Raw genomic sequence first — 22,336 nt, forward strand, 5'->3', positions numbered from 1 at the left:
TCAGATCTCAGGTGGATCATTTTGTATTTTTGATCTGGCTGACTCTGAGGCAGCATGAGAACTGATGATGAAACGAGAGGAGTATTTACCTAGGTCTGAGGAGAGGGGGGGAAGGGAGGTGGTGAGTGGGCCTGCCTCTTGGCACACTCCATACTTAGGGTAGCTTAAGCCAATAATGAAACAGCACCTAAGAGTCTGCTTGCTAAACTCAGAGGTGAAATGTGCTTCTGGTATTAGGGAAGACCAAACACTGGAAAATTCCAATGCTTTTTTTTTTTTTTTTTTTTTTTTTTTTTTTTTTTTTTAGCTTTCTGTGTGGTGCAATTTCCAGAGAGCTTGAAGGAGAGCCATCATGCAGGAAAAATAAATAGTAGATATTGAGTGGAGCAATAGTAAGAGCTAGACACCTCACATAGACCCAGTTTTCCAATTTTTTCCATATAACTCCACTAGTTTTCTTTAAAATGTTCCTTGGTGGGGAGAGGTTGAAAGTACTCTGAAACACACCAAAAATTATCAAAAAGGGACGCACAATTCGTAAGCTTCAACTGGGAGGAAAACTTATTGAAATAAATTTTTTACTAACCTGTTTTTTTGGGTTTTTTTTAAGCAATCCAATCCTTCTTCCTGCAATTCTTACCTAGACAGGCCCATGAAACCTGTGGTACTGGAGAAGAAGTGACGCCTCGAAGTTACTCAGCATGTGAGTTTGGGAAGGGAGCAGCGGGACTGTGAGAGGAAAGGAGGGGGAGTGGGCAAAACATGGATGGATGGATCTGAAATTATGCTGCAGCTGAAATTGAAATAAAATTTCACCTTTAAATGGGGTAGCTGCTGCTTCTATGAAAGTCTTGGGGATAATTCATTTGCCACTTGATAAATTGGCAGGGTTTCTTTCCAGGTTCTCTTTTCTATTCTCCTTTATGCTTTGTATGTGTATACATGTGTGTGAGGTATGTGTATGTAATTTTCAAGAGATCTGGCCCTTCTTTCTCCTTGGCTAACTTCTGAAATAGAGCTGTCAGGATGATTCCAGCATTTGGAGCCATATTCTTCCTGACAGAATATAACTCTTTTTCACAGTTTTCCTTTTTTATGGCCTGAAGTCAATGGGAATATTCAATGCAACCTAAGGTCAGGTTCCTGAATTTTAACACAATATCCCATGAGAACTAGGAGAACGAAAATTCCTTTAAGACAGGGAAGAAAAAGTGGAACAGTAATGTCAGGACAAAACACTTGTTATGTGGCTTTAAAAAAACAGCTTGAAGAGATTTCAGATCTAGGGGGAGGTGAGGTTCATTTAATCTGTCCAGGAATTTAACAGCAGTCACTGAGTTATCAGTCACTTGTACAAAAGAGTTGAACTCTCATAGCAGCTGGCTGTGCTACCAAACTTGAAATTCAGTAGGCCAGCTGCAAGAAGATACATCAAGTTAAGTAATTTCAAAAATGTATTGAAATATAGCATATGCAGTCATATAAAACTGTGTGATGTGGCAGGATTTTAAGCAATGCCTTAGCAATATGGCTGTATGTATAGCTATAGGCTAGAGAGAAATATAACCACTCTTTTCTAGAACATAGAAAAGGGGTCAGTTATAAGCTGAACAGGTTTGACTGATTCATTTCTATCTGATCAATGATATTACTTGATAGCTTGGAAGGCAGAGGTTGTGAACATTCAGTCAACAAAAAAGTTTGTAATACTGAAAAGAAATGATGCTGATAATTTATTTTCTGCAAAGGATGAGGTTTCATGCCTGTGCCCACCTCCACAGAGTGGAAATTCACAGAGACCTAGTTTTTATCTAGGCAGAGTTTCTCATATATCAGTGGAAATTTTAGATCTCTCTAATATCAGTTGTACTTTGAAAAAAATCTAAATTTTCTTGTTTTACGTATTTCTGATGTCAAGTCTTACATTTTGCATTAGTGAAATAGGATGAGAATGAAGGTGCTGCTATTTACAAACTCTTTGAAGATGTAAGGTGCTGTATATATATATATAAATCATCACTTTCATATGAGTTTGGATGTGCTAAAAATGCAGTACATTTCATTGGTGATAAAGCATCATGATCAATGAAGTATCTGGATATTAAAGTTAGAATAGATTATTTTATTTTTACAATGCCCCTGTATATGTTCCATTAGGAAAGATAAAATATGCTTTATTAATGTAGTATTTCAAGCTCTTTTTGCTTCCCCAAATTTCAGCTGTCAAACTTTGTTGCCATCCTTGAGAACAACTAAAAAGTGAGGCATTTTTCTGTTCTGGAGGTGCTTGCCTTCCAGTAATAACCCTATCTTAACAATGGTTAAAAAAAAGGTTTTAAAATAAACATTGGCTAAAAAATTATATCTTATGATATCTTTCAATGTGTAATTGCAGAGATTAAGATAAATTCCACAGAGTAAAACATGCTGTAGGTAAGAGAGTTGTGGCCTGTGGCAAGATGAACTACAAAAAAATCCAGTTTTATAAATGATGAACAGTCCAATTACATTTAAGTTTTTTATGGAAAACCTATTCTACAGAATATTTAAAGTCTTGAATGTGCCTCTGTTGATTTTGTGCTCTCTCTTAATTTCTTTAGTCTTTCCATAACAATTATTTCTATTCTGTTTTCAGTCTGCTTCATGTTCCCTTGTCTTACCTCTCCATCCCTTTCCCCCTCCTCCACATCCTTTCTCTCTTTCTCATGTAATCTCAGAGCTGTTAGAAAAAATGCTGCTTTTTTTTCTTCGTAATGTTCTTCAGCTTTAGCAATTTTCCATGTCACTTCTTTCTTGTTATACTTTTTCCCATGCAATATTTCGGGAGAAAAATCATTCTATTTTAAGTTGATCCAAATACACCATCACAATGTTTTGGCCCGTGTCAGTTTTTTTTCAAATATAAAGTTTATTTGCAGTTTCCTGTGCTCTCCATTTGATTGCTATTAAAGGAGGAGGAGGGGGAAAATATACTTAATTTTTACCATCAGCAGAAGGTGTATCTTTGCAAATGTCACTGTTTCTCGTCCCTCGTCTGTTTTGTAGTAGCATGGAAGCTCTGCAGGATTGTTTACACAGCCTGGGTCTCACAATAACATAGCTTGTTTGTAGGATGACATTGGTCTGGAGCTAAAATGATCACAGTATGTTTTAGGGGATGATGCCCTCTGAATGAGTTCTAAGGAGGGAAATAAGTTGAATTATGTACTACAAAAAATTGTTAGGGCAGTGTAGTGTTGTGTGGGCAGCTGTAGAATGCAAGTGATTTTGAGTCCAGGATTTTTGAAATCGGAGAAGCTTTTATCAAAAGAGCACCTTCTACTAGTAGCTACTGTATTTTCAGAATAATGAAGACTAAAGGAAACAGGATGAATAATTTTACTACTGATTTCTGTTTATTGCTACAGAAAGCATCTCTTTGCATTTAATCCATGACTGTTCTGTCCTAGCTAATACTTTTTCTGAGTTTCTATAAAAAGGCTATATAAAAGTGGACAAAAATGATGACACCACTTATGATACAAGAAAGCTGGCAAATAACTACAGTGCCACAGCACTTAGGCACCATGGTGATAGGTGCCTTAGAGATACATGCAAGAGAGACAAACAGAATGAGTCAACGTATTGCCTGATTTGCATAAAATTTTTCATAAAATAACTTGCAGTGTTTGAGAAAGAAAATAAATATTTGGTGTTTGGGTTGCTATGGTGTTGTGGTAATGAAAAAAGCAAAACTATGAACAAACAGTCTATGCTACATTATGAGTTTACTAAGCAGACAGTCTTCTAAATAACAAAGTGAATATGAAAAAAGGCTTTAATTATGTAGAGGTTAGTTGTGATAACAGCTAGTGTAATGACAGCTTTTTCTGTCCTCTTCACTTAGGAAGATCTTAAACACTGATTTCAAGAAACTCTGAAGATGGTTGTGCAGCAAGTGCTGTGAATTTCTGTGTTTACTCCTTACTTTGATTTAATTCTTTGGACTTAGTGATAGAAACAGCAGGTTCTGTCAGCCTCTGATAGCATTTCCTGCTTTTCCTTTCAGTTGGGATGAACATTTACTCTGTTTTACTGTGCTTCTTTTTGATTCATAAGAATTTTAATAGGTTCTTCAATCCAAGGGGGATGAGTGCTCTCTTTTGCATGCTCTTGTACACTAACATCTGGTTTCAGCAGACCTCTTAAACACATGCCTAAGTGCATCCTTAACTATTTGGTTGGTCATATGCCTAAAGAAGTACAGTAGGCACATTAAAGAGCGGGATACTTTAAAGTGCTTTTTTTGAATAGAGACCTAAATGGGAATGAAAGGACAATTATGTACTTTTAATTGCGTGCATTAATTAGCCAAGTATATGTTTCATTTACTAACATTATCTTTTGTAGTTATATAACTTTAAAGATTACAGAAAACTACTTAATCCAAATTTTGTTCAATAGATGTGTTTTAATAAGTATACTTACCCTCAGTATAATTTAGCTACAAAGGTGTTGATAAACAATAAGTGGTTGCTTCCATTCAGCACACATATATTTCTAGTAAATGAGCTTGCAATACTGAGAAAAGGGTTTAGGGGGGATAAAGAAAAAAGAAAATTGAGAAATTCATGGTAAAGTTTTGGAAGGTGTATCAAGATTTAAGAATTTTGTGACTTTGCTACAGTGTAATCATTTTTCAATTTGTTGCTTCTGACTGAGCAGGCAATAACCTAGTTTTACTGTTAGGCATGAATGAATGAGGAAATTTAAGAATTAAGTACCCAAACCGAATAAATATGTAATTTTGTAGTTTATGAAACATTTGGCTCTGATAATGCAGCTCAAGAAAGTCATACTTTTTTCTAATGAGTGAATGGCTTGAAACGTGTTCTGTATCACAGTCTGAAAAAAGTAGTTACTTTATCTAATTTGCAATCCATTTGCTAGGGGCAAGGGTAAGAAATTTAGGGGTGAGTTAACATATCCAGCCCTCTAATGAAACTGCATGGTAGTCTTGTAAACTTCCATAAGATGGGAGGGGAAAATCCTGAGCAGAAATGATAGCAAAATTAGACATCAGTATTACACTAGAGTTACTCACATTTGAGCTCAATAGAATAGTCACCTGAAATATATGTTTTTTAACTCTGCCTAACTTTTTCTGAAAACTCAAGAGTGGTGTATTTTACCAATATTTTTCCTTGCAGATAACTTTAAATAAAAGGAAACTTTATTCCCCAAATGCATTCTTGTGTAAGCATTTGGAATGCAGTAAGTGTGTTTTCATTATAACTGAACAATTTCATCTGTGAGCAACTATACAGCAAAAAGCAAAAAAATGCATCTTTGGAGGTAAATTAAATTGTAGTACCCAAAGAATTTGGATCTGCCTTTTATAATTTAGACACGATAAAACTAAAAGAAAAATAAAGGTTCAAATTAGATTCTCCCCTGCTTTCAAATGCCTTCATAAAAAATGAAATTGAAATGGAGTATAGGGAATGACAGAACTTAAAAATATTTTTCTCTGCATTTTCAACATGTACTCATCAATGTGTACTCTGTTAAGATTCTGTCTACAACTCAAAAAGCCTTTCTAAATGAAATTCAGCAAAAACAATGGTCTGTCTAAGCAGAATTGATCTTATCCAGGACAGTCGTTCAGATAGTGTATGGCAGTGTATTTGTGTACATCTATGTCTATGGAGACAATTTAGAGAAGAGGTAGGGAAAAGACAATCCTGATAACATTATTTGTAAAGTATCTTTCCCTTGAATGATGTTTCGCCATCTAAAAGACTAATTAGATTGCATGATTGCATGACTCTCCAGAGTTTTGCATCTCAGCAATAAAATCCCTACAGGGTCATTTATCATGTCAAAGGGTAAGTGGTATTTTTGGGGTATTCATCTGGACAGACAAAAAACAAACATTGCAGCTTGGAAATTTGTAGGTACGTAGACATGACCTGTGAATGAGTGATCTGCAAGATTACAAACTGGATGTTCTTAAAATCTTTAAATGGAAACATGGGAAGGCATTTCTGTGCATAAATGCTAGATGTCTCTTTTAAAGTTCAAGACACTTTTAGTTACAGCCAGCCCTCAAACACTTCTGGATGCTTCCAAATGCAGTATCACAATGGCAGTCAAAAGAATATGGACTGAGTCCCCAAAATTATAAGGAAGTGGATTTTGCACCTTTTTTTTTTTTTAATGGTTTGGTTCTATTAGTACTAACCAGTCTGTGTGGAAGGCAGGTCAACATGTCACTGTTAGTGTCGTTAGTTATGTTCAGCAGTCTTCTTGGCTGAAGTCTGATAGATGTATCTTTGGAGGAACATACTTTTTCTAAATGGCATGATTTTTTTCAGTGAGGACTTTGGTCTTGAGTCTGCAAAAATCAACACTTTTGATTGACTTTAAAGATACAAACAGTGCAGTCCTTTGGGAAACACCCTTAATTTCCAAAAGCATGTCAGGCTGGACTCTGCAGACAGACTTTTATGCTTAGTACTGTGAAGGCTTATCTTGCCTAATTTCAAAATACCCCAGATCAGCTGCAGGATAAGGCCAGGAGCATTTTTATCCTGAGTTATCAATGTCTGCAGTACAGAGACATGTCTTTTTTGGATAGTGCCAGGAGAAGTGCAAATGCATTAACGATGCAATAACCATGCAGAGCAGTATAGTCTTTTACATTCAAACTCTACTGGAATTCTCAAAGTAAGTATTCTTTTCCCCAACTAACCTATATCACTTAACTGGTAGCTGTTAGTGGTCTATCAATTATATGTGTGGAAATTTCGCCCTCCAGCATTCCCACTTCAGAAAGTTTCCCAACTAATGGTTTCCTGATTTTGCCGGGATAAGGGACTGCTAAGGGCTTAGTAACTATGTCCTTCTCTTACAGAAAGGGAGATTTAGTTACCTTTTGGGTATCAGGCTTTTAATTTTGAAAAGTTTATTTTTTTATTTTTTTAATCAAGTGATAGATCCTGGGTCTCTCCTGCTGCAGGCTGTAATCCATGTCACTCACCTTGCTATCATCTTTCTCCATCTCTCCGAATGAAATTTTTTGGCAGGACAAGAGCTGGAAAATACTTCTGCACCTGGCTGTCTTTGGGAGGAAAGACTGTGTGAAGTGTGAGGTGTGAGGAAAGACTCCTACCCCTTTGGATTATGAAAACAGTGCTTATAATAAGACTGCATGTTGTGACTCTTTGGGGGTGAGACCAAACACCACATTCTGGGTTCCGACACAGTGGATGGAGGTCTGTTCTCCTATGCATGCTAAATGCAACATAACTGTGTAGATTAAAGGCTTTTAATAGTCCCTTCCCTTTGATATTTTCAGTTTCTCCCGAGTGCACTGACTTTCCTAGGTAATTTCTGTCATGTACCATAACTAGGTCTCCCCAGGACTTGTTAAGAAATTTTGCTAGCTAAGCTGGATGCCAGGAATTCTATTAAATTGTAAATTGTCCTGTCCCCTCTCCTTCCCTCTTCCTCATACCCCAACCCCCCCCCCAACTAAAAAAAAATGAATGCTTTTATATTCTAAAATTTGTTATTATACAGTGCATTACTGGAGTAGGGAAAGACTGAAATTGCTACTTATGCTCATTCTTCATCATGTGGGTGGATTTTGGTAATGCAAAATCATTCAAAAGTACTGTTACCAAGACTTGGCAATAGAGAATCCTGCGGGCAGAGAAACATCTTAATCCCTTTCTTCTTCAGAATTTAAAAGCTTTCCTTATATTCAGTTGGGATTCCGCCTTGGGTTTTCTTCCTGGGTTTGTGTTTAATTTGTCATAAAGTACAGATCACAAGATAGGAGCTGGGAGGTGGAGCAAAAAACATTGGTCAGAGTGATAGGGAAAAGATCTTCCATTTTTTGAAAATGCATCCAAAAGAAATTATTTTTAGTCTGTAAGCTCTGATGCATCTCACCGAATTTCAGGTTCCCCTGGTAAGGGACAAAAAGGGGGTCACCCTGAATTTTTCCAATTGGATATGGAAAGTGGTGGCCAACTCCAAATTGCTCACCCCACCTCAAGTTTTCTTGGTCCTTCAGCACTGATTGTAAGGGAGAAAAATTAGCTTGCCACTTAGGAAATAAGTATTTTAATAAGGTTAAAACTCTGGCCTTGAAGATCATATTTCCTAAGATATTTTAATGCGAAGGAATGGAAAGAAAAAAGGCGGATTGGGATTTTCAGAAGATGTTTAACTTCCATTGATTTCAATGGAATATGAGTGCTTTGGACCTTAATGAGGTTCCTGAGTACTTTGAGAAACTATGTCTGCAAACCTTTCACCAAAATAAAATAAAATTAAATATATTAAAAGTTACATAATACAAGAAAATCAAAATTTGATGTTTTAGACAGTCCAGTAGCTTTCAAAATATTAAACTTTTGCCCACTCATTTCCCAATAATTGGATATTCAGTTTGTTTAGGATGGTCTGGATGCACCTTAAGATTCTATGAAGAAAAAGATTTTTTTATAAAAATAAACAAATTAAGTCAAGATTTGTTGGTAGTGGGAAAAATTAAAAATGTAACTTAATTTTTGTCCACCTGCTTATATCTCTTTTTCAGACATGAGAGTTTAGCAATGGATTTTGCTTTAATAAAGTGTGCCTGCTGTGATGTTGCTTCTGTTTCTAAGTGGGATCTCTCATTCCTCGTGATATGAAGCTCCACAATTCCATTTTATTGGGCAAGCAAGGCAATCCTTCGTTAGCTCAGAGCTCCACTGACTTCAAGAGGGTGTAATGCCAAGGTTTAAAGTCTTCCATGTAGAACCTTGCATGAAAAATTTAGCTGGGTTGAGCCTGAACTTGGCTGTGTTTGTATTTCTTGTAGCTGAAATATGTTATCCTGTGATAACAGCATCAGTAATCTTTTAGTAGGGTATTACAGAAAGTGAACAGCACTATGTTTATGATAAACAGGAAATTGTATACTCTTTGAGTTATTAATTAGCATAGAAGGATATGTACATAAAAAACTTTTGAACTAAAATGGAGAGCATGTTCTGATATAGTACATTTTTGCTGGTTATGTCACTAACACTTCTATTATTATGCAAATAAGCAAATATTTGTAGAAATCCTGTATTTATGATTTAGCATTATTAGATAATTTCAGAAGGAATAGCTGGCACCTCCTTTCTTATAAAAACACTTGTGTAGTCACTGGAATGATAAATATTTTTAAGGATTTTGAATCTAATAAATAACATAATTAATAAATAAAATAAATATAAATAACAAGTAAAATAATAATATAATATCTTTTTAAGGATCATATGTATATTTATTGTTACCCTAGTTTTTCCCCTATGTCATTTTTAACAGCAATATGGAGTGATTTCAATATCTGTTTCAGCAGATTATTTCAACAATAACACAAATCTGTTGCAAAAGTTACTACTTGAAAAAGTTCTTGTACCTTATAAAGTGCTACTTATGAATGCAATAAGTGACATAAATATGCCACTAAATCTGACTTGATCTAAACCTCTCTAAATCTAGGTGAAATACCCGTCTGTAAAATACATCAGAAATAAAGTCCAGGTGCATCATGAAGGTGAAGTTAAGTAAGTTCTGTAGTGAGGTCTTTGATAAAAATTTATTTTGCTGATTATAAGAGGTGAAAATTAAATACATGCTAGCTCCTGCAATGAATGAAATAATTTAATTCCAAATACAATAACTGTAAATTTTGCATACCTAATTAATGTCTTCTTTCTATATTCAGGCATGATCATTAATTTTTTAACTAGCTTACTACTGATTTAATTAATTCCAGAAGTATCATTACTGATATGTTATTTGGCTAAAGCAGGCATCCGTCTACCCCTTAAAATATTTTTGATACATTTACTAAAACCAGTAACTTTATATATTTCTTCCTATTACCGTGATAAAAGTGTTGATAAATTTAAGTAGCGTGTGTTTGCTAAGCATTTTTTGGTTTTCTTTTTTTCAGAATAAAAGAAAAAATCTCTATTGAATGTGCAATGGAAGCAAATGTTTTTCCAGTTCAGCAGTTTCTGCTGAATTGTAAACAATTGGGTTGTTTCAAAAGGAGAGTAGCATGGTCTGTAACTCCGACAGCTAGTAGTAGTTTAGTTTACTGCTTCTACCACCTGCCTTCTGACTTAATATTGGAAGCAAGAAGCATGCAATTAAGTATGAGGAAATGAAAATAAATGACACTGTTCATTGCACATTACAAAGTGCCTGGCAGAGAGAATGCAGCTTGCCTGGACCTGATGACCCCAGGGGAAAACATGTCTCGTGCCTGGGAAAGCGCCAGCGAATCAGACACTGACCCTGGCTTTATCCACTATCAAATGCATTGGTTTCCTTCTTAGCAATTTGAAACTTTTTTTTTTTTTTTTTAAATTATAATTGAGTTCTGAAAAGCAGGGAGATATAAAATGAAACATACACGAAGTGTGTGGTAGAAGCTAAAGAACACCAAATGTGCAGGAGTATTTTCTTTATCATTTCTTGAGGAAAGTTATTTGCATTACATCCTGAATTGGACTAATTTGGACTGGTTACTATATTCTAAGGCTTCTAGAGGTGAAGATGTTTTTAAAGATTACTTCCATCTATGCAGCAATATTGGATTCAATGCAATATTACTGGGTATATAACTCAAAACCTCCCCTCATTCCAGAATCTGAATGCTTAAAACCTGTTTCATTTTAAAATGCCTGTTCTGTGAACACTATACCCTTTTCCTATATATCTGGCTTATACAGTGGTTAGAACACAAAGTAATAATTGTATTTAAGTCATTTGTCTGAAATTGTCTATGCATTTTTACAGAGGTAAGTAAATGCTATCCTGATATTACAGAATAGGCAGAAACTGCACCATAGAGAAATCTGATGTCTTGCTCAGAACACGTAACACATCAAAGAGTAGTTGAAAGTGAGATAACCAGTTGTACAAGAAAATGAAGGTTTTCACATAAATCATGTTATTTTGCTACAGAAGTCAAATTAGTCTTTTTTTTTAGATGAATGTAGGTGCCTTACAAATGAATTAACACATTACAGATTACTGTAATGCCTTAATTCAGCATTACTATCTGATTTAGATGGCCATGTATAAAGAGTGGGGAAACTTTCATAATGAAAGCAGAAGCAAGTAGAGATTTTCCTGTATTCATGATCTGGTACAAAACTAGAACTCAGATTAGATATGCCACAATTTTTAAACTTTTCAGTGAAGCTAAATAGCCAGAGAATCTCATAGAACAGACAATTTCAGGTAGAAATGCTGCCAAGACTTGGTGGTTTTTAGTGATTTCATCTTGAAGAAAGGAGCATCTTGGTAGGTTGATAGGTATTGTTTTGAGTATAGTTTTTTCACCCCATAACCCAAAGTAAAACTCAAGGGTGCAAACTCAGAAGGAATTGAAACTTTTTAGGGAGTCACAGACCCTCCATTCCAAAACCACCAACTTTCACATTTCGGGCTGTATGCAAGTACACTGATCTTTTTCTTTGTGTGCACACTCTGTAGAAGGATTTTTTCATATTTCAACCAAATTTTAGGTAAGTTCCTCACATTCTATGAAAGGTAGCCTTCTTCACTGCACTTCTTCACAGGACTGTATTTGGATGTCAGTCATTGAGTTTCTGCTAGTTAAAAATCATGTCTTTCAGAGATGCTTTCTATCCATAGTCCTGCACAACATGAAATATGGTTGACAGCTATATTACCACACTGCAGATTGCAAAGCAATTCACTTTCACACTTCTAAGTGCCTCTCCTTTCAAGACTTATGGACGTATGCCAAATTACTTGCATTGTGGTATATGGCCTTCTATATGTACTTTATAGAATGGGTGTCTGGTTTCCATTAAAATCAATGAAGTAGAGACCAAAAGAGCTTTTCTGAAGTGTTTACTAGATGTCAGACAAGGTTAATAATAAAATAGTTCATGTATAATATGTATCTTCAATATATTTCAGTGTTTATCTTTAAGAAGATATTTTCTGAATTTAGGATGGAAATTCCTCAGCTAAATTTAAATGTTGAGCAGCGTTAAGTTCAGCTGTCACTGTTTGCTCCCCATTAGTGTCTCTGTAAAAAATGATTTCATATCCTATTTAGAGAAGTGCTTCCAAATGTAATGGACCAGTAGCCATTTAAGGACTCTAAGGTCTTGTGCTAACAAAATCATCATGGTTATCTCAAATGAAATGGGAAAGACACAAGATGCCCTCCAATGCCATTTCTTCTAGATAAATTGGTGTCTATGCCATGTCATAAAGCCTTGTTTGTAGTCACTATTTCATTACAGCAATTCTTTTTCTGACAAGTTAAAGTGGATGATCAGCAGTGATAGTATAATAATATGATTAATTTATTATTAATTATTAAAATACTAGTGTGATTTTTTTCAGGCATATTACTATGGTAGATGAGGCAAAATTGTGGGGTTTAAAAATAAAGCCCTGTGACAAACATTATAGTGACAAACTGAATTTTGGGGGAGAGGAGAAAAGAGAGAGATGCTCTAAAGTTATCTGAATGAAATATGGACTCAAGTGAATTTAGTCAGTGTGATGAAAATTGACTTATATTTGGTGGAAAGACATAAAAATGAGTGTATGATGGTGGAGGGTACATTTCACCTTTCTGTTTTTTTTTTTCAATTATAATATAAAGTTTCCCTTAGGACTACAGTACCTAGAAGAAAGCAGCAATACAGTTTTAAAATTGTCTTGAGATTTAGAGGGGGAAAAAAAGAAATACATGGAAGTCATTATCACTGGCTTTTGTCAGTAATCCTAAATGCCTGAGGTTTTTGTTCTTGTTGAAGGATGTGTTTTACCACAATGGGGTAGGTAAAGTTGAGCTAGTGACTTGTTTTTCCAAATAACATTTTATTTTTGTAGTCCAGAGTTCCACTAAGTTGTGTTCTCCAAAGAATAAACAAATTATATGCAGTGTTTTTCACTTGAACTTTACCATATGTGAAAATTGTTGGTCTGTACCTCAAAGATGTTCTGTAAAATCATCTACTGTGGTTAGGAAACGTCAGCATGTCCATTTATCAAAATAGCTTGAAAGAAAATATAGTGAACAGGGACCTAAATGTACTGGAGCAGTTGCACTAGGTAATGCTCCATAAGTAAATTTGAAAGTGAAGCAAACTGGTGCCGTTTAAAAAAATACTGGTCTAGTTAGTAAGACAGAAAGTTTGCTGGCTAATTTCAAAATACAGAAAAGAAATTTCTGGATATTAAATTTAGTTTTTAAGAATTCCTGTACTGGAACACACTTCCCCTTTATCTCTGAAAATAACCCATGGAGGGTAGTAGTAGATTCCAGCAAACAGCGTGAGTACAGCATGGTCTTTCATTTGATATGCCCGCATAAGCTTGGCATTTGCTTCTCGTATCCCTAACCTTCATGAGCCTGATCTAATCTCTTGCAACATCTATCAAGTGTGTCACAGTAAGAAAGTTTGTCCACTGAAGTGGTGGAATGGAAAAACGGAATCTCACAAGTGAGAAATATTTATGCTTCCTTCACCAAGCTGTAAAGAGTCCACCACAGTTACATAAGCCTTTCCTGCAGGGTTTCAGCAGCTCTAAACATCCTCAACTAAGGTGACAAAAATCAACAAAAGTACCCAAAAAGAAGCTGTAAACAGCATGAAAACAAATGAAGGCAGAAAAATTAAACTTACAAAAAAACTTGCAGCCATGCTTTATGTTAAAATAACTTTAAAAAAAATTAGAGGTGTTCTTAGTTCTTTGTCCAGGCTTTCTCTTGCATTTCAACCAGATGCTGGAGATGAGGAAAATGTGGACAAATAAGATTCCTGAAGTGGTTTAGAATGAGTGGTTCAGAATGAGCATTAATGCAAGATGCATTTTGGAGTCTATAGGAAGTTTCTTGGTAATAGTAGTGAACAGAGAAAAATGCATTTCCACTCAGAACTACTGATGCTAAAGTTGAATTCTGCACAGATTGCTGGAGAAACAACCTTTCTAGAAAATAGAGGAAAATTATGGCACAACAGTGACTGCCACCTGCTGCAGTCCTGAGATAAAATGTGGGTGCCAGGATATTATTTCCCAGCTGTGATTAGCTCATTGGTGGTTTCTGTAAATGTGCTCCAAGAGAACTGCTCTGGAGACAGCTAACTAGATTTTCAGCTCCTGACAAAAAAAAGACATTATGAGTGTGAGGAAAACATCAAATTCTCACTTTAAGTCCCTGGTCTCCTGTGCAAGGACCTGCTGCCAAAATATTTTCAACTACCTCTTAATTTGTCTATTTTTGTCCTTTACTGTTAGCCCGAAAGACCACAGCAAGTCCAGAACTATGGTATAATAAAATCCAGTGTTTCTTAAAAAATGTTGAAAGCAAGCTTATATACTTATCCAACAGAAACATTGGAGACAGCTTTCTACATTTTTGGTTTAGCTTGAAAGCATAGACCAAAATCATGGCTGCTGGTCCAGAGCTGCAAAATATAGCAAAGCCAGCATTCAAACATGGCTGGTAGAAGCTGAGGATGCTCATATTTCTTCACAGTGCACACGTAAGTGTGGTCTAGTATGATGTCAAGTCTACCACAGAACATACCTTGCCTTTTTGGCCCCAGAATTTTATGGAAAATTAAGAATTTGCTATTGGCAAATGCGTATAAAACAATATTGAAAAAATAATGGGACGTGGTGATTTTTTTCAGTGGAAAGGAAAAATGTCTTCAGAAGACAAAAAAATGTGATCTATTAGCATAATAATATCATCAAAGATCAAGTGTTACAGTATTTTAACACTTTTTTTAACACATATTTCTACATTGCTGTTCCATAAGCATACAACAATAGCAGGTTAATATATCAAATGTATACATAAAGTCTTCCCACTGTGCGTAACTGTTCCATATATTACTGTTATATCGTCTGAGATTAAGTAAACCCAGAATGTAATGTACTGTACATAAATATAGCACTACTGAATCATAATAAAAATTTTAAAGTACCTTTTTACCATGAGAACTGTGTCAGACTCTCAGTGAAAATGTTGGTTAGCTGAAATGAGAAGGCTTTTTTCTTTTACCAGAAACATACCAATTTCAGCAAAACTTGAGTTTCAGGAAGGATTTTCTGGTTAAGCCTGAATAAAACCTAACATAGACAACCAGCCAATGGATGTCTGTGAACCAAGAGGGAACAAAGGTCAGTTTGTTCTTCTGTCTTTTTTTACATAAGAGACTTGAACCTGGATTTTCCACTCAAGTGAATGCCCTCCCTCTTGCTGGTAGTTTCAGTTTCCCCCACCAAATGTGTTCCCATCATTTTAAACATGTAACTGACCATTTGAAAGGTGGAGCATCAGACCGGTTCTAGCATAGCAACAGGGGAACTCAAGGAGAGGAAATGATGTTCATGTTCTCAGAAAACTTTTGCATATTTCCAAAATCAGAGTTCTGATAAAATTGAAAGTAACAAGGGTTTGAAAGTTAAAAAAAAAAAGGAAACTTGAAAGATATTCATGCATTCTTGAAGTAGCAGTATTTCAATAGGTAAACACTGCAACAGTAAGCAACCTCGTTTTTTATGGTAAAGGAAGTAGCAGTGCATACCAGAATGTTGCCCATGTTTGTAATCTGTGGAGACAGTGACAACGTCTTGTTATGGCTGAGTACGAATTCAGTATTTTCTAGACTTCTGGAAAAGCACACTCCACTGTGTCAGCTCTGGCAGGTCCACCCATGCAGCAGGCAGCTGAATGTCAAAGCCAATTGCTAATTCACCAAAGTGACAATGAAGAGTTCAGGGCTGCATGGGCTGAAGACAACATGAAAGAGAAAAAAAATGAAGCCACTATATTTACTTCTATGGCCTTGGATGAGTTTGCCATATTACCTTCTTACCCTGCATTCATTTCACTATCAGGCAATCTCCTGAAACATAATTTCTTTGCTTGTCCCCTTGATAGAACATTTTACTTTATTTAAAATGTTTGACTCTATTTGCAAAGGCAGGATAAAAAAGCATTTTATTTTTGCTATGAAATGAGAGAGTGAAGCAAGTTCCTGCAAGCAGGCTGCTTTGTTGAGTCAAATTTATACTCTCATTTTGAGTGTAGAGCTTATAACATTCTTCACTTCACAGGAAAAGATACGCTTTACGCTAATGCATAGTAATCTCTGTACAATCCCAACTCACTTTCTCTGCTTTCATCCACACCTTAGTGGGAAATTTCTCTGAGAAATTAACATGGGAATCAGCTTTTAATTGCATTTTCAAATATATTTATTGGTTAAGTTTTTTATTGTAGTGTTATGACAAAGTGATTTTACTAATTAATACTAATAGGTCTGTGATAACAGATAAAAGCCAGACACTGGAAAGTGCTGCATGTGGACCGTTTACTTTCCTGGAACATATTGGACATGAAATAGGTTAAATTGCTGTTATTTTCAAAACACATTATAAATTGGAAAAATTGTCACTGAAAAAAATAAGGCATTCACCAAATATTAACTGTTAAGAGTGAAGTTAAGAGTTATAGATGGTCTCACATTGTTTTTATTTTATGTGATCAGTATTATAGAGTGGTTGTATATAATAGATAATGCCAGCTATTTCAGTATGGGTGTCTTGCAAAAGCTAAATAAATAAAAAGTGACTTAGCTTTTATTTACCTTGCAGCAGGTGAACAAATAAGGTGACAGTGAAATAAATTATTTTTTCCTGCCAGCTAAGCATGTCGTCAATCCTTCTTACTAAAGTAATGAAGCAAGGAAACAATATTTTGTTTTCTTTTCACTGTAGTGGCGGAGTTTTACATCAAAAAGGAAGATAACACTTCAAATTTGAGGATAGCTGTAGCATGGTATTACTGTCTGCCTTCTAAGTCAAGTCCTGCTTTCTGTTTTAAAAAAATCTGAAATGGCTCTAGACTATCCTGTCATGAATATTGCCTCCTAGAAATTACTTGCATAACATGTAAAGAACATATACGAACAATTTATTTGGTCTCTGTTTCACTCTGTTGTGGAAGTTTTATTTATGTACTGCACAGGATTTCTTCAAGGAAATGCTTGTGTTTTCTGTCCATAATCAGATGCTCAGAATTTCTTGTAAAAGTGGGACTGTCAAGTGCAAAAGGAAAAAAAAAATTCTCATTTATTTCCTTCTAATTCTTTGTTTCACTTGGGAGCCCAGGCTTCAGTTTAAATTTCAGGGATGCCATTCAGAGCAAAGTATTTGTAGAATTTTAAAAATGGCCTTTTATAAAGGCAGCAGTGAAAATGGTGATCTGTTGTTTACTTTCTGTGGCAAAATTGCAGGGTGGCTTTTCTCCATGGGCCCTTTGATATTAGACTATTAAATCCACTTTCACTGCCAGTCCTGGACTTCTGAAAACTTCTAGACTACATACATATGACAGCTTTGAGAAGCAGTGGGAGGAACGTGAAAGACGGTGCAAAACTGAATTCTGTGGAAACTGGGCAAATTGCCAGTAAATTCAATGAAGCTTTTCATTAAATTCAGCGTGTTTTACATTAAAGCTGAATTTGGCCCACTGTCTACAGCTATTAAAGTTATAGAGATTTTAAAAGTTACATGAAATTTAATGTACTTGAAAAAATTCAGTATAATGTTGAATCTATTTTAAACCAACTTGAAAATACTTTAAAATTATCCTGTTAAGGATTCATATAGTGTGTGGCTTCTCTCTTTATTTTCTGTCTGGATGGATCAAATTAAACACATGGTGATTGGTTCCCAGAGTTTTCTGTATACACTTGGCAGCATCAAATGAAAATATGCATACATCTGTTTATAAGAAAATTCTTCTGTTGTTGTGAGATTTTTTTTAATGACCATCATAGAGTGATAGATGATTAAGATTGTTCTCTTTTCTCCTTTAAATTTGTCTTAGATTGATGTTATAATATTGGCCAGCTTCATTTCATCAGTAAATGTCCAGAAGGTAAGGACTTTAAGAGCTCTACAAAGAAAGACATACTTTTATGTCCTAAAGAATGTGGAAAAATGGCATTCTTTTCCTTCCCATCCTAAGGAGGTATGAATAGAGAAGTTAGAATAGGACAGATCAAATAAGTCAGTGAGACCTGCTTGCAGGATTGTGGCCCTATTTAGGATCCATGCTTCTAGTTTTGCAACTTCTGTCTAAGCAATAGAAGATGTTTGCAGACAGGGAGTGTTATTAGTGATTTTTTTTGATAAAAGGTCTTTGGGAATAGTCTGGACAGCAAATCACATGGTGATATGTAAGGAGATAAAGGGAAGAGATCAAAGTTAAAATTTCCCGTTTACATGCAAACAGTGAGTTTTGCAGTGTACACTTTGCTTGGCTGAGAAAGTTATGTTCATTAGGTCCTAATTGTCCAGCCAAACCCAGAGGGGAATGCAGTTGAATGCAGGTACATTCAAGGAAATTATGTGAAAAGAAATGTGCTTTCATAGTGAACACTTCACAGCTACAAAGCCTTAGGTCATGCATTTGAGTTCTACGCTATACAGTTTCCAGATCAGAAGGCAAAATTCTTGACCAAAGACTGTGTGCTGACACTTTTGAAATAAGCAAATGCCATCCATTTCTTCCCTTGTGTCTGGATGCCATTCGCATCTGGGAATGTTCTGCCCAAGAGGGTACTACAGGTCCCTTCGTTCATAAGACAAAGTTATAGTCACTGATATTAGATCACTAATATGTGAATTATCCTGTAAATTCATTCAGGGACACCAGTTTTGAACATTGCCAAGTTAATTTATATTGACAACACATCTGTAAGATGAAGAACATTAGCAGTATTTCATAACCAGACAGGTAGCGAGTTATCCCAAAACACAAGAAAAGTTGGCAGTTACTTAGGGTGGAAGTCAGCACATGGTGTTCAAAGCACTGCTTAGGGGAGTTCAGCTGGTTTACCTCCTATCTCACTGGTTCACTGGTTTTTTTGTGTGCAACAGGGTGGTTAGTCCTGCATGAGGCATGAGATGGCTGTTTTTCCAGCAGCATTCACAATCTTCGACCCAAAAAACTGCAAAAGCAACAATGTTTTCTGTAAGCCTGCTCCCTTTCCTTGTCATAAGTTTTTCTCTCCATGTTTTGGTCAAACTCCATTTTCTTTTTAAAATATAATTTTAAAATATATCCAGTTACTTAATTTTCCCGTCATGAAATTCCACTCTGTTCATTTCAAGAGCACCTTTTCATTGCTGGCCTTGGTGACAGTAAAGTGACTTTTGTCCTATATTGGTTATGCTGCATCAAAGTCTAATTCAGGCTTAAAACTGCCCTCTAGCAATTACTTACTATTTGAATTTATCCCTGGTTATTTAACTAATAATTCAATAACCTCAAAAACTCAAGAAGAGACAGGCAATAATGTGCAATTCTTGATGGTTTTTATTTTTATGTTCCGCTGTCACCACAAAGAGTATCCCTTAATTATGTATTTGAATTATTGATGCTTCTTGGTTGTAGAGAAGCCTATAATCTGAGTGTCTTTTATTTGAATTTCTACCATTTTATTCTGCCAAATCTATATAGAAAAATATGGCATTTACTGTAGTTTATTGTATGATATCAGTAAACTCGCCCAAACAAATGAAGTAAGACTGCATCTTTCAGTAACAGAAAACATAGTGGAAAGAAGAAAAAGAAATTGCACAATGACAAGAAGAACTGTGAGCCAATAGGAATATAAAACATGTTCACCTTCTTGTTATCTCACAGCATTCAGATGATCATAACAGTTTAGAAAGCATACCGCCCACACCACAGGATCTTGCTCCTCTTTAATTTTCTCTAATTTGTGTAGTGAATAACCAAATACTCATAATGCAATTAGAAGATAATCAGGCTTGTAATTATGTTAATTGCTGGAGACTTACATCAATCCTCCAGCAAAGTGATAGGATTTCAGGGGAACTATTAACATGGGAAGAGAGAGGAAGCACACATGAGAGAGAAAGAGATTGGGGGAGTGGGTAAATTGATGAACAGCTTAGGCTTGTATCATTGAGCAACAATGAGAATACAATGGTGCAACAAATGAAAAGGGCCTCAAGGGGAGAAGCTCAGAAAATGAGGTTTTAGGTACCAGCAACTCAACCTCTTTTGTCTGTTTTCTTCCCATAAATAATCATGTTGTGCATCTATATTTATTGTAATAAGCCCAATTCAGAGAAATCGGATCCATAGCTGAACAGAGAACAAAGGGGAACTGTTCAGCTATGCAGCAGTTTGCCATGTCTCCCACACCACTGAAAGAGCCACTGTATTACCTTCTGTCCTCGACTCCTGGGGGTATTCTTTTCTCATGGTGATGTCCGATATTACATTTAAAGCCATAATACTGCAACTGCAATGGGCTGTCTCAGAAATGTCATGGATCAGTCATAATCTCTGAAGAACATACAATACATAGTGGACTGACAGAATTTATAAAGTAATCCACAGTGGAGATGGTTTTTTATGTTTTTATTTACCTTTTTGTCAGTAGCTCATCGAGGTTGTAATGATTGCTTAAGTCTTTTGATAGACTTAAGTTTTAAGTCTGAGTTTTGTCACATGTAGTCTGATATAAGTTGTAGATGATGACTGTACTCTGTTAGGGTGGCTATTTCTCTGTTTACAGAACAGTTTTCTGCATTTACACTACCTGTCAGAAATTGACTAGCTGGCTTAAAATAAAAATAGATTTTTAAAAAGAGTATAGTTATTATTACTAAGTTACTTTTTGTAGTTTAAAAGTTAGTTTCCACATGGAAAATTAAACTAGTAAGGATCAAGAAAGTAAGACTACCCTTAGACTACCATAATCTTTTTGCCTACAACAGTCATGATAAAGATAATGAGTAAAATCAGTTGTTTTCTCTTTTGATCTCTATGTTTATATATGCAATTAAACTAAATGGCATTTTGCAACATTTTATTTACTCTAGGAATATCCCTAGATGTAAAAATACATTAGGTTTTGCAACCCCATGGAAAAGCACATTTTGTCATATGTATTTTTGTGGGCATTAGGCTATTATTTATGAACTATGAATAATGATCTAAAGAGCTGAAGGGCTAAGAGAAGATATTTAAACATATTGAAGTGCCCTGTTTTGAAATATTTCTTATAAATGACTTGTTCTGTAAATTTGATTCAGGTTCAACTATCAAGTGTCATCGGTCATTCCTACCATATCATGTCTTTAAATTCCAATTAAGTTTGATTTCTCAGTTCTAAAAAGCCTAGGAAGTGTCAAAAGAAACTCTCTTTCAAGGGCTTCATCTACTAGAGATTTCTCCCTCATTGTTTCTTCAAACAGATGAGTGCTGCATACCTTGACTCCAGCCATGACAACACAATTCCCATGAAGCAGCCCTTAAAAATCACTCTGGAGCTCACACAGCAGGAGACTGAAGAACATAAACCCAATGTAAGCCCAAGCTTCCTTACACATAATTCCTCAGCTCTGTGGGGCTGCATGCCCCTCTTTGGCCCACCCTGGTGTACCCTTGTTGCAGGAGTGTGGCAAATATGGGGGCACTGAATCAATCCAGGTCTATTCTGGGCCTCTGCAAGTGTCTGAAGGAACTGTGTCTGTCTGGCAAAAAGATTGAGCATGTAATATGCTCAGAGGACACCTCCAAATCTAAACAATCCAGGTGAAAAACCAAAAAAGGGAACAGCACCTTCTTCTTTCCGTGCCCTTCCCACATAGCTGTACTCAGCACCCAGTGCAGTGGGGAGGGGATGTGCTATTCAGCAGTCTTCCTCGTCAAGGACAGAGCAATGCTCAGTTTACTTTATACAGACTGACACATTTAGGCCGTCATGGAGCTGTAAAATTTCATTTTACCTCAATGATGCTTCCAATGTTCTGAAAGTGAAGCTTTGAATGCCAGTTTCACTCAGAAAGTGACTTCCCAGAAAATTTAAGTAGAACAGAACAAAACATAACCCTATATTTTTGCTTTTGCTTCTTTTTACTTCTTACATGAAAGGTATTGACTGACATCTCTCTCCCTTGTTGGTAAGCTTTTACTGTGTGTAGTGTACCTAATAATAATCTTCACATAAATGCAGTTGTGAAGATATCCCAACCTTATTGTTACTGAATTTTTATAGATATTGTAATGAGCAATAAAGTATAATTTATTTTAATTAAGTACTCTTGTAGATGTGCATGGAGTTTTAAAACACATTCACACCATACTTAAGTATGATCTAATTTTACTATCTTTTGTTGAGCTGTGCTCTGGATTCCCAGCTATTCTTAGGAGAAGAAGGAACAGAAAGGACGATGCAAGAAG

The 22,336-nt window shown here is 35.7% G+C and overlaps 1 long non-coding RNA gene across 2 annotated transcripts; it reads left to right on the forward strand.

Annotated features, from left to right (window-relative positions):
• The first annotated feature begins 279 nt into the window (after positions 1-279).
• LOC119698010 lies at positions 280-16,988 on the forward strand. 2 transcript variants are annotated; one of them, XR_005256027.1, is made up of 4 exons: positions 280-703; positions 7,068-7,256; positions 8,591-9,593; positions 9,986-16,988. It is a non-coding gene; the product is annotated as an uncharacterized LOC119698010 (long non-coding RNA). The 2 variants fall into 2 exon arrangements; XR_005256025.1 differs by having other exon boundaries at positions 8,591-16,988.
• The last annotated feature ends 5,348 nt before the right edge of the window (positions 16,989-22,336 follow it).

Source organism: Motacilla alba, chromosome 2 (genome assembly GCF_015832195.1).
Source record: "Motacilla alba alba isolate MOTALB_02 chromosome 2, Motacilla_alba_V1.0_pri, whole genome shotgun sequence".
NCBI lineage: Eukaryota > Metazoa > Chordata > Aves > Passeriformes > Motacillidae > Motacilla > Motacilla alba.